The 14611-nt window shown below is 45.6% G+C and overlaps 1 protein-coding gene across 2 annotated transcripts in view; it reads left to right on the plus strand.

The window, feature by feature from the left end:
• Window positions 1-14611, plus strand: part of aldh1a3 (aldehyde dehydrogenase 1 family, member A3) — a 604785-nt gene that overhangs the window by 455220 nt on the left and 134954 nt on the right. The window lies entirely within an intron of this gene.

Consider the following 14611-nt stretch of genomic DNA (forward strand, 5'->3'; position numbering starts at 1 on the left):
TGACCCTGAAAAAGAGTGACCATTTATCCTTTTTTGTGCAGTTTCCCCCAATCACGCAACTGAATCTGCAGGAAATTCTGCAGAAACTGTCTATAGTCAAACATTTCAGATCCATTTATATCCCCAGGACATCCCACCCCACAGTAAATCGCATGTGTGATCCATCCTATACTTCCCATCAATGGTATGCAGGCCACATGATGCTGAGGTTTCTGAGTCTTTACAAGTTGCAACAAAATAGAATTGTCATTGACAAAGGGCACACCTGCCGACAGGTGAGCAATGAAACCAGGCCAGAGAGCTTTGTGGGAACCATTCAGGATTGTGGATGGTCTGGCAGTCTGAGAACGAACGGAAGGCTCAGGTTTGCCAGTAGCAGAGTACAAAGCCCTCATTGCAGATGTGGTGAGACAAAGTCTGCATCAGCAGGTGCACACTGGAATGCAGGTGGTGAGTAACTCTCGGGAAAAGACTTGTACAGAGGAAGAGTGGTTACACCAAGAGGTCCCCTGAAGAGGCAGGAAATAGGCCAGCTGGGAAGCATTGCATTACGGTTGAATGGACAGATAAGCAAAAATTCAAGCAGCTCCCATTCCCACCAGCTCCTGATGCCTCCATCCCAGTGCGCTCACATCCTGAACTAAACTCCAACATTTCTCAGTCGAAGCCCCAATTGTTGCAGCAATTATTGGAGACTCCCAGGACTGAGGTCAATAATTTATTGTGAAGATCATAATAAAAAGAAATTAATTGATGAAGGTAGATTTTTCAGGGGCTGAATGACCTGAATAGAGAGTGTGTGAAAACATTGGACAGGACGAGCATAAGAATGTGCCAAGTTCTCCATCTCTTTCATTTCAATAGATATAAATGTGAGTGTGTTCCCTCAGGGCCGGATATTCCTGCTTATTTTGTGCTCCTGAGGAAGACTGAATCAGGAACGTTTACCAGGTTTTATTTCCAGTTTTAATTTATCCTGAACATGAAGTATCAGAATCACAAAAGATTCAAACTTTTCAATAATTTGAATACCTAATTTTGTTACTGTAACAAAGTGAGAAGAAAATGTAAAATTATTATAATATTATCCAATATTTCAGGTGGATTATCCTTGAAATTAAAGGGAGCTGACTCGAGGTAGAAATGTGTCTGGGCCCACCCACAATCAGCATTCACCCTGACCAGCAGGCCTGAGTGATGTGATTGGCCTGAGTGATGTGATTGGCCTATGATACCTCCACGGGCAGTTACCTCGACAGCTATAAGGTAGCAGGTCTCAGCAGCACCAATCTGTCGGAGGGGATCGTGAGGATCTCAGAGTCGGGAGGGGGTTTTGGAATCTGAAGATGGATGGTTGGGGGGGTGGGGGGGGGGGTATATGTGGTTGGGAGACTCCATAGGACTCTCTTCACAAAGAGTCTTCAAGCCTAGGAGGGTGGTAGAGGTGGGTTGCTTCACGCGGCACGGTAGCACAGTGGTTAGCACTGCTGCTTCACAGCTCCAGGGTCCCGGGTTCGATTCCCGGCTCGGGTCACTGTCTGTGTGGAGTTTGCACATTCTCCTCGTGTCTGCGTGGGTTTCCTCCGGGTGCTCCGGTTTCCTCCCACAGTCCAAAGATGTGCGGGTTAGGTTGATTGGCCAGGTTAAAAATTGTCCCTGAGATGTGTAGTTAGAGGGATTAGCGGGTAAATATGTGGGGGTAGGGCCTGGGTGGGATTGTGGTCGGTGCAGACTCGATGGGCCGAATGGCCTCCTTCTGCACTGTAGGGTTTCTATGATTCTATGATTCTATGATTCTTTAAAAAGTATCTGGCTGAACATTTGGCACATCGTAACATCCAGGGCCAAATGCTGGCAGATGGGATTAGGTGGGAGTTCAGGTGTTTCTAATGTGTCGGTGCGGACTTGATGGGCCGAAAGGCCTCTTCTGCGCTGTATGATTCTACGATTCTCTGATACTCGTCTTGAAGCAGCTGAGCTTATTTCTGTCAGGTCGCCTCAGTTACAATGGGTGGCATTTTCCAGACTCTCCCACTGGCAGCGTTTTTTCAGTCCCGCCAAAGTCAATGAACATTTTGAACAGCTCGCTGCATTTTCTGGTCCCCCCCACCCCCCCCCCCCCCCCCCCCCCCCCCCCACCACCTCAGCACGGTAAAGTTCCACCCAATGAATAGAAATTTACAGTAAATAATCCATAAAGCAGACACAACAGAAACCCAGTCTGCATCTCAGACCACCTTCATTCAAAGTTTCACTGTTCCACACTAAGCTTTGTTTTTAGCTGCACAACTTGAATCAGAACTGGAAAGGGCACTCTGAAATTTGAAATTCAATCATTATAAAAATGTAATTGTCAAAAATATTGTTAATCGCTGTATTTCAAAAGAACTGGCTCATCGAGTTACTGAATGTACAGAATGACACACAGCTGGAGTGGAATTTGACAACCTCCATCACGATGGAAGCAGGGTCATTCCAAAGCCCACTCGGGGGAGGGGGGGGTGGTGCTGGAAATCCCACCAGGGAGGGTCAAGGTAAAATTTCTCCCATGGTCAGTTCATGACAGCCAGTTTTAATCACTAACCGAGACTGAGTTGAGCTCTCAGGGGCTGTTACACAATCTCTTTTTTCAGGATGAGCAAGAGTTCCCAGAATCTCTGAAATCCAGTTCCCCTCCTTACTTGGCCAAAGTATACACAATGACAATGTCCTGAAACTCTTCCAACAACAGCAGATTGCAAGAGACCAGAGTGTTTGAACCAAGGGTTGAATTTTACAATGATGCATCCCATCATAGATCTCAATGAAGATTGTTGCCATGGTTTTATTGAGAGAATGTCGAGCAAGTTGTTAGCACAGGTTGGTGCAAGTGTAAGGACAAATTTTCTAAGGCCTGTGGGCAAGGCAGGGGCTCACATTCAGGATATTGTCTCTATCCCTGTCAATAGTCTTCAACTCCCACACAGTGGTGACTCGGTTTCCTGTACACAAGGACTCACGTCACTGAAGGCACTGACCTTGTTCCTGGTACATACCTACATGGCAATTAGCAAACTATGAAAACAACACATTTGTATGATGAGTGGCTATTAATAGCTAAATTTACCTCACTCACATTCCCGCTCTGGGTGGAATTTTCCATCCTGGAAACTCAATATGACGATAGGCGGGTTTTGTAGCATTTTCCCTGCTGGGAGACGGGATGGAAAGTATGCTCGCAAGCTCATTAATTATGCATCAGAGAGAAGCACTTCAAGTCACATGACCAGATGGGCACTGATTCAACAAAGAATGGTACAGCACAGGAACAGGCTCTTCGGCCCTCCAAGCCTGCGTCGATCATGATGCCTGCCTAAACTAAAACCGCATGCACTTACGGAGTCCGTATCCTTCCATTCCCATCCTATTCATGTATTCAACTAGTTGCCTCTTAAATGTTACTATCGTACCTGCTCCCACCACCTCCCCAGGCAGCGCATCCCAGACATTGACCACCCTCTGTAAAAAAACTTCTTACTGTGCTTACCCCAGTCCAACGTCGGCATCTCCACATCATGACTAGCGATGTTCCACAGGGATCAGTTCTGGGACCTTTGTTGTTTGTAGTATATATAAATGATTTGGAGGAAAATGTAGCTGGTCTGATTAGTAAGTTCGCACATTACACAAAAATTGGTGGAGTTGTGGATCGTGAAGAAGATTTTCAGAGGATACAGCAAGATATAGTCTGGTTGGAGACTTGGGCGGAGAAATGGCAGATGGAGTTTAATCCAGACATGTGTGAGATAATGCATTTTTGAAGGTCCAATGCATGTAGGAATTATACAGTAAATGGTAGGACCCTTAGGAGTATTGACAGGCAGAGAGATCTGAGTGTACATGTCCACCGATCACTGAAAGTGACAATGCAGATGGATAAGGCACATCTCCTCTAAACTTTTCCCCACGTACTTTAAATCTATGTTCCCTAGTAGTTGACTTTTCTACCCTAGGAAAGAGCATCTGACTATCCACTCTGTCCATGCCACTCATAATCTTGTAAACTATGCCATTCATAATCAGGTCACCCCTCAACCTCCGCTGTTCCAGTGAGAACAAACCAAGTTTATCCAATGGCTCCTCATAGCTAATACCCTCCAGACCAGGCGACATCCTGGTAAACATCTTCTGTACCCTCTCCAAAGCAAAGAACAAAGAACAAAGAACAGTACAGCACAGGAAACAGGCCCTTCGGACCTCCAAGCCTGTGCCGCTCCTTGGTCCAACTAGACCAATCGTTTGTATCCCTCCATTCCCAGGCTGCTCATGTGACTATCCAGGTAATGCTTAAACGATGTCAGCGTGCCTGCCTCCACCACCCTACTTGGCAGCGCATTCCAGGCCCCCACCACCCTCTGTGTAAAAAACATCCCTCTAATATCTGAGTTATACTTCGCCCCTCTCACCTTGAGCCCGTGACCCCTCGTGATCGTCACCTCCGACCTGGGAAAAAGCTTCCCACTGTTCACCCTATCTATACCCTTCATAATCTTGTACACCTCTATTAGATCTCCCCTCATTCTCCGTCTTTCCAAGGAGAACAACCCCAGTCTACCCAATCTCTCCTCATAGCTAAGACCCTTCATACCAGGCAACATCCTGGTAAACCTTCTCTGCACTCTCTCTAACGCCTCCACGTCCTTCTGGTAGTGCGGCAACCAGAACTGGACGCAGTACTCCAAATGTGGCCTAACCAGCGTTCTATACAGCTGCATCATCAGACTCCAGCTTTTATACTCTATACCCCGTCCTATAAAGGCAAGCATGCCATATGCCTTCTTCACCACCTTCTCCACCTGTGTTGCCACCTTCAAGGATTTGTGGACTTGCACACCTAGGTCCCTCTGTGTTTCTATACTCCTGATGACTGCCATTTATTGTATAACTCCTCCCTACATTATTTCTTCCAAAATGCATCACTTCGCATTTATCCGGATTAAACTCCATCTGCCACCTCTCCGCCCAATTTTCCAGCCTATCGATATCCTGCTGTATTGCCCGACAATGCTCTTCGCTATCCGCAAGTCCAGCCACATCCTTCTGATAGCGTGGCAACCAGAATTGTACACAATATTCTAAATTGGGCCTAATTAAGGTTCTGTACAGCTACAGCATGACCTGCCAATTTTTATACTCAATGCCCCGACCGATGAAGGCAAGCATGCCGTATGCTTTCTTGGCTACCTTATCCACCTGTGTTGCCACTTTCAGTGATCGGTGGACATGTATGCCCAGATCTCTCTGCCTGTCAATACTCCTAAGGGTCCTACCATTTACTGTATAATTCCTACATGCATTGGACCTTCAAAAATGCATTATCTCACACATGTCTGGATTAAACTCCATCTGCCATTTCTCTGCCCAAGTCTCCAACCAGACTATATCTTGCTGTATCCTCTGAAAATCTTCTTCACGATCCACAACTCCACCAATTTTTGTGTAATGTGCGAACTTACTCATCAGACCAGCTACATTTTCCTCCAAATCATTTATATATACTACGAACAACAAAGGTCCCAGAACTGATCCCTGTGGAACATCGCTAGTCATGATGTGGAGATGCCGGCGTTGGACTGGGGTAAGCACAGTAAGAAGTCTCACTGCACCAGGACTTTAACCTGGTGTTGTGAGACTTCTTACATCGCTAGTCAAAGCCTTCCATTCAGAAAGCATCCCTCTACTGCTACCCTCTGTCTTCTGTGGCCAAGCCAGTTCTGTATCCACCTTGCCAGCTCTCCTCTGATCCCGTGTGACTTCACCTTTCGAACCAGTCTACCATGAGGCACCTTGTCAAAGGTTTTACTGAAGTCCATGTATATAACATCCACTGCCTTTCCTTCATCTATCATCTTCATCACTCCCTCGAAAAACTCGATCAAGTTAGTGAGGCACGACCTTCCCTTCGTCTGCCCTGCCAGTATTATTATTTATTTATTCATCACAAATAGGCTTACATTAACACTGCAATGTAGTTACTGTGAAAATCCCCTAGTTGCCACACTCTGGCACCTGTTCGGGTACAAAGAACAAAGAACAAAGAACAATACAGCACAGGAACAGGCCCCCCGGCCCTCCAAGCCCGCGCCGCCCCCCGGTCCAGGACCGAATCCCGAATCCAGGATCCCCGCCCAACTTTCCAGCCTATCCACACACCAATATCCTATCCACCGAGCTGTCCCTCACAGCTACGATGCTTTGTTCATTACAACCTATTAACTCACCCCCACCCCCCTATTCCAGACCATGTGATCCCCAGGGAGAGGCGAAAACCCAGAGTGAAAAACCCCAGGGCCAATATGGGGAAAAAAAAAATCTGGGAAATTCCTCTCCGACCCCCTGAGGCGATCGAAACGAGTCCAGGAGATCACAATGGCCCTGATCGGAAAATGCTTCCCAACCCTAGTCATTTCCACTTCCATGTACACTGAGGGAGAATTTAGCATGGCCAATGCACCCTAACCAGCATGTCTTTTGGACTGTGGGAGGAAATCCGAGCACCTGGGGGAAACCCACGCAGATAAAGGGAGAACGTGCAAACTCTGTCCAGACAGTGACCTGAGCTGGGAATCAAACACAGTCCCCGACGCTGTGAGGCATCAATGCTAATCATTAATGGGGTCAAAGGTCCAGGCACCATGTTTAAAAGACACTCAAGCACAAGACAGCCAGTTGTCAGGAATCTTCTTGATATGGTTCCACCGAGGAAATAAGCTGCTCCCAGCTTTAGTAATAACTCCCTTCAGGCCCTCAACTCAGGGATCTCACACAATATTAGCAGGGGAGACATTGGCACTGATTGTCTCACAGACACTTCACCAGAATCTCCTCTCTCATGCTGCATAACCTTCATCCTCACCCAGAACATTAATATTAAGAACATGTGAACAAAGGGCAGGAGTAGGCCATTCAGCCCCTCGAGCCTGCTCCTCCACTAGATCAAGATCAAGGCTGATCTGACGTAACCCCAAACCTGCATTCCACTTACCCCCAATAACCTTTCACCCCCTTGCTCACCAAGAATCTATCGAGCTCTACCTTACAAATATTCAAAGGCTCTGATTCCACTGCCTTTTCGGGAAAAGAGTTCCAAAGACTCACGGCTCTCGTAGAGAAAACATTCTCCTCATCTCTGTTTGAAATGGGTAAGTGCTTATTCAGTGACTCCTAGATCTAAATTCCTCAACAAGTGGAAACATCCACCCTGTCGGTCCCCCTCAGGATCCTAAAGGTTTCACATTGTTCTCAGGGCTCGTGTGCTACAGATCTGCACATTGGAATGTTAAAGGAACAGTTTGCGGGATGGGTCGTGGATGAAGCATCAGCAGCTGAGGGAGATCTCACTGGGTGAAATCACTGGGTCTGAATCTTCAAGGCATTAGGGTGTTTAATCAGGATGTGCAACAGGGAGAGTGACTGAAAACCACTGTCTGAATGGAAAGACCTTGATGAGCTACTCATTACAGTCAGCTAAAAGGAATGGGTACAACCAGGTTCCGGGAACTGTTCCAGAATGTTCTGCTGGTCTGTGGTTTGTATCCACACACAGTGACTGATCCCGAGTACAGAATCCTGGGCAGAAAGATTTATTATTTACTGTGATAAACTGATTTTTCACCCAAAATCTGTGCTGGCAACTGGCTGTCTTCAGAGTCAGGTCGCTGCTAACCTGAGGGCTTATCATTCTGAATAATTAGCATACATTCACAGAAATTTTTTATCATGTGTTAAACTTACCCCCTGTACCCAGGAAAAGTGGCAAACATAGAGACATAGAAGTATAGACGATAGGAGCAGGAGGAGGCCATTCGGTCCTTCGCGCCTGCTCCGCCATTCACTACGATCATGGCTGATCGTCCAACTCAATAGCCTGATCCTGCTTTTTCCCTATAACGTTTGGTCCCATTTGCCCTAAATACTATATCCAGCCGCCTCTTGAATACATTCAATGTTTTGGCATCAACTACTTCCTGTGCTAATGAATTCCACAGGCTCACCACTCTTTGGGTGAAGAAATGTCTCCTCATCTCCCTTCTTAATGGTCTACCCTGAGTCCTCAGACTGTGACCCCTGGTTCTGGACTCCCCCACCATCGGGAACATCCTCCCTGCATCTACAATGTCTAGTCCTGTTAGAGTTTTATAAGTCTCAATGAGATCCCCCTCATTCGTCTGAACTCCAGCAAAAACAATCCTAACCGAGTCAATCTTTCCTCATACATCAGTCCCGCCATCCCCGGGATCAGCCTGGTAAACCTTCACTGCACTCCCTTCAGAGCAAGAACATCCTTCCTCAGAAAAGGAGACCAAAACTGCACACAATACTCTAGGTGTGGCCTCACCAAGGCCCTGTATAATTGCAACAACACATCCCTGCTCCTGTACTCGAAACCTCTCGCAATGAAGGCCAACATACCAGTTTGCCTTCTTTATCGCCTGCTGCACCTGCATGCTTACCTTCAGCGACTGGTGCACAAGGACACCCAGGTCCCACTGCACACTCCCCTCTCCCAATTTACAGTTATTCAAGTAGTAATCTGCCTTCTTGTTTTTGCTTCCAAAGTATATTATAACCTCACATTTATCCAAATTATACTGCATCTGCCATTGATTTGCCCACTCATCCAATCTGTCCAGATCATGCTGAAGGATCTCTGCATCCTCGTCACAGTTCACCACCCCCCTCCCACCCAACTTCACATCATCTGCAAACTTTGAAATGTTACATTTTGTTCCCTCATCCAAATCATTAATATATATTGTGAATAGCTGGAGTCCCAGCACCGATCCCTGTGGCACCCCACTAGTTACTGCCTGCCAATTTGAAAAGCACCCATTAATTCCGACTCTTTGTTTCTTCTCTGCCAACCTGTTTTCTATCCATCTCAATACACTTCCCCCAATCCCATGTCAACTCTATGAGTTACATCTTCAAAGAATTCCAACAGATTTGTCAAGCATGATTTCCCCTTCATAAATCCATGCTGACTCTGTCTGATCCTGCCGCTGCTTTCTAAATGCTCGGCTATAAAGTCCTTGATAATGGATTCAAGAATTCACTATCGATAATTTCCTGTTTTCTCTCTACCTCCCTCTTTGAATATTGGGGTGACATTAGCCACTCTCCAATGTTCCTGGGAAACCCTTGCTTGATATAACAATGGACAGTCAAATGGTTGATTTGGCAAATTATTGGTGCTGGTTTGGAAGAATCCAGTTGTCCTAAGTTTCAGTGCAGTCATGCCCTATATACCCACGGGAAGATCTATGTCTGAGGTACAGCAGATACCTTACAGCAGCCTCTGATGTGAATGATATCTCCAAGAGGGATATCTAGCCATTTAGTGGGGATGTTGGGGTGAGGACAGATACATACACAAGCATAAGACAGTCACCACTTGCTTTTCTTGCTCCCCTCAAGAACTGATCTTTTTCCAAATGCAACTTGGTCCTCACAAGAAGCTGCAAGCAATGAAAGCCTTACAATGGAAGCAGTGAAGGTACAGGTACAGAAATGTTAAACATCCCAGCGTCTGTAATATCATAGGAGTGGCGCTCCAAGTGGGGTAACACAGAACTATTTATTAACTGTAATAACTATTTACAGAGAGTGAGAATAATGCTACCGGTTGCTTCAACTCCAAATCCTAGACTACTTGGGAGAGCCTGCACTCAGCCCCAGGATTCACGTGCTTCGCCCGATTGGCCAAACAGGTCACATGACCCTCCAGACTCTTGTTCCTTAAAGGGGCGCACTCCTACATCCCTCCCCCTTTAAGTCCCTTATTAACACATACCAACAAAAGTTAAACTATTTACATTCGAACACATTCTTTAGCACAGTCCATTGTAAAAGTCAGTCTGTCGGGGGATTATATCTCCCTCTGGGAGCGATTCAACTCAACCGGAGGTGTCTCATCAACAGGGGCAGATTCAGTTTGACTTTCAGAAATGGGGCTTCCCACTTGTGAAAGTGGTTCAGTGCAGATCACTTCTCCGGTTCCCACTGGAACACCACTCAGCCCTTCCTCAGACTAATTTGTTTCTGTTCTACTTTCAACCACAACAACATCACTGATGGGCACTCGGAATGGACTGCCCACTGGTTCTCTATGTGACTCCTTCCCTCAAGTGATCTGAGTACTTCTTCAGTATTTTACAAAGAAAAACAAAACAAAGTACAGCACAGGCCCTCCAAGTCTGTGCCGATCATGATGCCCGAACTTAAGAAAAAAACCTTCTGCCCTTACTCGGTCCCTATCCCTCTATTCCCTCCCTATTCATGGACCCATCCGGATGCCTCTTAAATGTTGCTAATGTGCCTGCTTCCATCACCTCCTTTGGCAGCACATTCCAGGCACCCACCACTCTCGACATGATAAACGTCCCCCGCACATCTCCCTTAAACTTTCCCCTTCTCACCTTGAACCTGTGCCCCCTTGTAATTGACACTTCCACCCTGGGAAAAAGCCTCTAACTATCCACCCTGTCTGTGCCTCTCATAATTTTGTAGACTTCTATCAGAGTACTTAAGGACGTGGCCCTGGAAATAGTAGATCCATTGGTGGCTATTTTCCAAAATTCTTTGGACTCTGGACTGGTTCCAAAAGATTGGAGGGTAGCCATTCAAAAAGCGAGGTAGAGAGAAAACAGGGAACTATAGACCAGTGAACCTAACGTCGATACTGGGGCAGTTGCCAGAGTCCATTATCAAGGATTTCGTAGTTCAGCATTTGGAAGGCAGTGGCAATCAAAGTCAGCATGGATTTACAAAAGGGAAATCATGCATGACGAATCTATTGTAATTCTTTGAGGATGTAACTAGAAGAGTTGCCCGAGGAGAACCAGTGGATGTGGTTTATTTAGACTTTCAGAAGGCTTTCGACAAGGTCTCATATAACAGATTACTATGTAAAGTTAAAGCACATGGGATTGCAGGTAATGACTTGAGATGGATAGAAAGCTGGTTAGTAGATAGGAAGGAAAGAGTTGGCATAAATGGGTCTTTTTCTGATTGGCAGTCAGTGACTAATGGTGTTCCACAGGGATTTGTGTTAAGACCCCAACTGTTATGTATATATTAATGATTGGGAAGCGAGAACTAAATGTATTATCTCAAAATTTGCAGATGATACAAAGTTGGGTGAGAGTGTGAGCTGTGAGGAGGATGTAGAGATGCTTCAGTGTGATTTGGACAGGATGAGTGTGTGGGCATATGCGTGGCAGATTAAACATAATGTGGATAAATGTGAGGTTATCCATTTTGGTAGCAATAAGCGGAAGACGGATTATTGCTTGAATGGGTGTAAATTGAGAGAGGTGGTTACGGAGCGAGACCTTGGTGTCCTCGTGCATCAGTTGCTGAAAGTAAGCACGCAGGTACAGCAGGCAGTGAAGAAGGCAAATGGGTACAGTGGCCTTCATAGCGAGAGGATTTGATTATAAGCATAGGGATGTTTTGCTGCAATTGTACAGGGCATTGGTGAGGCCACACCTGGAGTATTGTGTGCAGTTTTGGTGTCCTTATCTGAGGAAGGATGTCCTTGCTATAGAGGGAGTGCAGCAAAGGTTTACCAGGCTGATTCCTGGGATGGCAGGTCTGTCATATGAGGAGAGACTAAGCTGGTTAGGATTATATTCACTGGAGTTTAGAAGAGTGAGAGGGGATCTCATAGAAACTTATAAAATTCTAACAGGGTTAGACAGGGTAGATTCAGAAAGAATGTTCCCAATGGTGGGGGAGTCCAGAATTAGAACAAAGAACAAAGAACAAAACAGCACAGGAACAGGCTCTTCGGCCCTCCATGCCTGCACCGATCATGTGTTCCTAACTAGACCATCCGTTTGTATCCCTCTATTCCCAGTCTGTTCATGTGGCCATCTAGATAAGTCTTAAATGATCCCAGCGTGTCTGCCTCAACCACTTTGCTTGGTAGTGCATTCCAGACCCCCACCACCCTCTGTGTAAAATACGTCCCCTGCACATCTGTATTGAACCTTGCCCCCCCCTTACCTTGAACTAGTGACCCCTTGTGTTTGTCATTTCTGACCTGGGAAAAAGCTTCCAACTGTTCACCCTATCTATGCCCTTCATAATTTTATAAACTTCTATTAGGTCGCCCCTCAACCTCCGTCTTTCCAGGGAGAACAGCCCTAGTCTACTCAATCGCACCTCATAGCTAATACCCTCCATACCAGACAACATCCTGGTAAACCTTTTCTACATTCTCTCCAAAGCCTCAATGTCCCTCTGGTAGTATGGTGACCAGAACTGGACGCAGTATTCCAGATGTGGCCTAACCAACGTTCTATATAACTGCAACATCATATGTCAACTTTTATACTCTATGCCCATCCAATAAAAGCAAGCATGCCATATGCCTTCTTCACCACCTTTTTCACCTGTGCTGCCACCTTTAAGGATCTGTCGACTTGCATACCCAGATCCCTCTGTGTGTCTATACTCCTGATGGTTCTGCCATTTATTGTATATCTCCCCCTTACATTAGATCTACCAAAATGCATCACTTCGCATTTATCTGGATTAAATTCCATCTGCCATTTCTCCGCCCAATTTTCCAGCCTATCTATATCCTGCTGTATTCTCTGACGATGTTCATCACTATCCGCAACTCCAACAATCTTTGTGTCGTCCACAAACTTAATAATCACACCAGCTACATCTTCCTCCAAATCATTTATAAACATCACAAACAGCAGAGGTCCCAGTACAGAGCCCTGCGGAACATCACTAGTCACAGACCTCCAATCAGAAAAAGACCCCTCCACTGCTACCCTCTGTCTTCTATGGCAAAGCCAGTTCTGTACCCATCTAGCTAGTTCACCTTTGATCCCGTGAGATTTAACTTTTGCACCAGCCTGCCATGAGGGACCTTGTCAAATGCTTTACTAAAATCCATATAGACGACATCCAAGGCCCTTCCCTCGTCAATCATTTTTGTCACCTCCTCAAAAAACTCAACCAAATTTGTGAGGCATGGCCTCCCTCGTACAAAACCATGTTGTCTATCGCTAATGAGACTATTCAGTTCTAAATGTGTATAGATCCTATCTCTAAGAATCTTCTCCAACAATTTCCCTACCACGGACATCAAGCTCACTGGCCTATAATTACCCGGGTTATCCTTGCTACCCTTCTTAAATAACGGGACCACATTTGCTATCCTCCAATCCTCTGGGACCTCACCTGTGTCCAATGAAGAAACAAAGATTTCTGTTAGAGACCCAGCAATTTCATCTCTTGTCTCTCTCAGTAATCTAGGACAGATGCCATCTGGCCCTGGGGATTTGTCTACCTTAATGCTTCCTAAAACACCTAACACTTCCTCCCTTGTAATTGCGATTTGTTCTAACGGGTCTACACATCCCTCTGAGACACTACCAATCAACGTGTCTCTCTCCTTTGTGAATACTGATACAAAGTATTCATTTACGATCTCACCTACTTCCTCGGGTTCTAAGCATAATTCCCCTCCTTTGTTCTTGAGAGGTCCGACTCTTTCTCTGACAACCCTCTTGTTCCTAACGTATGTATAAAATGCCTTGGGATTCTCCTTAATCCTGTCTGCCAAGGACATTTCGTGACTCCTTTTTGCCCTCCTAACTCCCAGTTTGAGTTCTTTTCTACTTTCTCTGTATTCTTCCAGTGCTTCATCTGTTTTTAGCTGCCTGGACCTCATGTATGCCTCTTTTTTCTTTTTGATTAGACCCACAATTTCCCTGGTTATCCACGGCTCTCGAATCCTACCTTTCCTGTCCTTCCTTTTTACAGGCACATGCCTGTCCTGCACTCCTATCAACTGCTCCGTAAAAGACTCCCACATGCCAGATGTGGATTTACTCTTGAACAACCTCTCCCAATCAACAGCCACCAACTCCTGCTTAATCCGGCTGTAGTTAGCCTTCCCCCAATTCAGCACCTTACCCATAGGACAACACTCATCCTTTTCCATGACTATCCGAAAGTTTACAGAATTGTGGTCACTGTTCGCCACATGTTCCCCCACTGCAACTTTGATGACCTGACTGGGCTCATTCCCCAGTACTAGGTCCAGTATAGCCCCCTCTCTAGTTGGACTATCAACATATTGTTCCAAAGAACCTTCCTGGACACATTTTACAAATTCTTTAATCCAAGATGTTTCAATCCAAAACCACCTCAACCTTTTACAATCTGTATCAATGACTGAGTGAGGGGGTGCCCCACGTGTATTGTCGACAAGACAAAGCTAGGTGGGAAAATTAGCTATCAGAATTATACAGAAAATATAAACAAGTGAGCAGGAAGATATTAAATGGAATTAAATGTTGGGAAATGTGAAATGATCTATATTGGTCGGAAGAAAGGATTGTGAGCTTCGTGAAAAAGAAGAAGGAGGCAATCATGAATTTCAGGAAATTGAAAATGGATAAGGCTCTTAAGGAATACAAAGATAGCAGGAAAGAGCTTAAACAGGGACAGAGGAGGGCAAAAAGGGGCCTTGAAATGTCCTTAATTAGGGTTAAGGAGAATCCCAAGGTTTTTATGTGTATCTAAGGAGGAAGAGGGTAGCTAA

Source organism: Mustelus asterias, chromosome 24, assembly GCF_964213995.1.
Source record: "Mustelus asterias chromosome 24, sMusAst1.hap1.1, whole genome shotgun sequence".
NCBI classification, from domain to species: Eukaryota; Metazoa; Chordata; class Chondrichthyes; order Carcharhiniformes; family Triakidae; genus Mustelus; species Mustelus asterias.